The 3,049-nt window shown below is 40.8% G+C and overlaps 1 non-coding gene across 1 annotated transcript; it reads right to left on the bottom strand.

Annotated features, from left to right (window-relative positions):
* Positions 1–1,259: 1,259 nt before the first annotated feature.
* Positions 1,260–1,366, bottom strand: LOC111891535 (small nucleolar RNA R71). Its single transcript, XR_002850233.1, has one exon. It is a non-coding gene; the product is annotated as a small nucleolar RNA R71 (small nucleolar RNA).
* Positions 1,367–3,049: the final 1,683 nt, after the last annotated feature.

Raw genomic sequence — 3,049 nt, 5'->3', positions numbered from 1 at the left:
CTCTTTATCAAATTTGGTGAATTTTTACTTGTTTTAGTTTTTAGTTAATCACTTGTTAGGTGGTGTATTTAAGTTTCTAGTCTTGTAAAACTAGAGAAAACCCTTACTTTATTACTTGCTTAGTTAAAATTAGTTATTAGTTTAATTTCCGTTCCCTGAGTTCGACACTCTACTTATCCAAGTATACCACTAAAAGACAGGTTCACTGCCTTTGTGTGTTAAATTTATAAATTAAAAGTAGGATTAAAACCAGTGCATTTTACACACATCAAGTTTTTGACACCGTTGCCTGGGAACGGTTCAAAAATTAAATCCAATTCCTAATTTTATCGACCCTTTGTGTGAGTTTTCTTGCACAAAGTTAATTTTTTTTATTAATTCAGTAAATAGGTTAGGATTTAGAATTTATTAGTATTTTTTATAATTTTTTTTCCTTTAGTTTTATTTTTTTAGAACAAGCTACTCACCGAGTGCACTCGCACATACTCGGCGAGTAGCCTGCTTTTTGGTATTTAATTTTTCGCTAAGTTCAGTTGCATTTTTTTTGTTCTTTTTATGTGTTTTTCTTGATTTATTGCAGGATTTTCATGACCATAGGATCCAACACTCCGCTGGTATCCCCGCTTGAAGACCCAGAATCCGCGTTGAGAAAGAACAAAGGCAAAGACATGGAAAGCTCGAATACACCTAAGAAGTCGCCTTTGTCTAACTTGAAGACTATTTTTGGGAAGAAGAAGAGCAGCAAATCAGGAGCATCCAACGCATCTTTAGCAAGCGAAGACCCGATCAAAGAAGACACCGACTATGAAACCGAGGAGGAAGAAGAACCTACATACGGGCACGACTCCGATTCCGGCGACGAGTTAGCTCTTACCATGGATAACATTGATGAAATCCCCATATGGGAATAGAAGAAGAGGATACACGATGACACTGGCCCGGGACTTGTGCAACCCGCAATTCCCGCAACTGCTACTTTTGAGCTCAAGGGTCACATCCTTGCTCAACTTAAGGAGATCCCCTTCACCGGCAAAGACCACGAAGATGCTTATAAACACTTGGATGAAGTAAATGATGTGGCTGATTACTTTAATGTTCCAAATGTGCCTCAGGAAACTTAGCTACTTCGCATGCTTCCGGTTACTTTGAAGGGTGCTGCAAAGGATTGGCTCAAGTCATTGCCACCAGGATCTATCACTACATGGGCCCAAATGAAAGAAGAATTCATTGATCAATTCTGCCCGCCATCCAAGATATCCAAGCTAAAGAAAGCCATAGCTAACTTTGAACAACAAGCTGGAGAGTCACTATATGAAGCTTGGGAGAGGTACAAGAGCCTGCTAGGGAATTGTCCACATCATGACCTCAATAGTCAACAAGAAGTCTCCATCTTTTATGATGGAGTAAATGTTACCACAAGGCAATTACTTGACTCGCAAGGTCCACTCACGAAGAAGGCACCTCCAGTGATAAAGCAACTAATTGAAGAATTCTCTAAGCATTCTAGAGAATACCATAATCCAAGAAATGATGTGACAAGGGGGGCGCCTATGCAGCTTCAGAAGACTTGTCAGCAGTCATGGCTATGCTAAAAACCATGGATAGGAGGATGGACAAAATGGATCAAACAATACTTGCTATTCGGGTGGGTTGTGAGAACTGTAATGGGCATCATCTTACTAAAGACTGCGACTTGGATGAAAATGGCAATAAGAAGGTGCAAGTATGTTACTCAAGTGGGGACCGATATGATGAAGATTGGCGTAAACCAAAGAAGGAGTGGCTCCCTTATGATGAGTACAAGAAGGCTAAGGAGGAGAAGTACAAGCAAAAAGGAAGAGGTTTTTACCAAAAGGAGGAGCCGACACAAGAAAGAAAACCAAGTTTGGAAGAGATGCTTACCAAATTTGTAGCTGCTTCAGAAAAGAGACATAATGATCATGATGTTGCAATCCAAGAAACAAGAACCATTCTTATAAACCAGCAAGCATCTATCCACAACATTGAAACACATCTTGGGCAACTTGCTCAACATATCAATCAAAGATCACCGGGAGAACTCCCTAGTAAAACCGAAAACAACCCACGAGGCGCGCACATAAACATAGTCAGAACAAGAAGTGGGAAGATAATTACTCCTCTGGCCCCCATTCAGACTGAAGCACCCAAAGAATTGCAAAAGGAGGATGCAAAAAAAGAAGACCAAAATCAAAAGTTGCATGGTACAGACCCTACTTGCCGAGTCCAGAATATGGACTTGACGAGTCCACTGCCAAATTCCAAAAATCAAATTCCTGAAAAGCCCTTTCAACCTCCAATGCCATATCCAGCCCGTGCTAAGAAAGAAAAGCAGGAAGAGGGGTACCAGAAGTTTCTTGACCATATTAAAGCTCTTCAAATCAACATACCCTTCATCGAAGCAGTCGTGCAAATGCCAAAATATGCAAAATTCATTAAGGAGCTTCTAACCAATAGAAGGAAGATGGAGGAGGTGAAAGAAATAGTTCTAAATGAAAATTGCTCAGCTGCCATGTTAAACAAATTACCAAAGAAGAAAGGTGACCCGGGAAGTTTGACTTTGCCTTGCCAATTTGGCAACTTGGCTACCATTCATGCTTTGGCTGATTCAGGAGCAAGTGTGAACCTCATGCCTTATTCATTCTTCAAGAATTTGTATCTCCCGGAACCAATGCCAATTCGCATGGCAATTCACTTAGCAAACAAGACAGTCACATTTCCAAGAGGAATATGTGAAGACTTATTGGTCAAGGTGGACAAGTTTGTGTTTCCCGCAGATTTTATAATTCTAGACATGGAAGCGGATCCTCAAGTCCCGATCATCCTTGGAAGACCTTTCCTCAACACAACAAGTGTTGTAGTGGACATGAGAGACTCGAAGCTTACTTTACGGGTAGGAGAAGATTCAGTCACTTTCAGGGTTGATCAAGCTATGAAGCATGCGAGGAATAGTGATGACATGGCATTCTCGACTGACATGTTTGATGAATTGATGGAGGAATGCGATAATGAAGATCCCAACAAGGCCACC

The sequence above is a fragment of the Lactuca sativa genome, chromosome 5, assembly GCF_002870075.4.
Source record: "Lactuca sativa cultivar Salinas chromosome 5, Lsat_Salinas_v11, whole genome shotgun sequence".
NCBI classification, from domain to species: Eukaryota; Viridiplantae; Streptophyta; class Magnoliopsida; order Asterales; family Asteraceae; genus Lactuca; species Lactuca sativa.
Note: the sequence above shows the minus strand (reverse complement) of the source record. Positions and strands in the feature narration are given on the sequence as shown.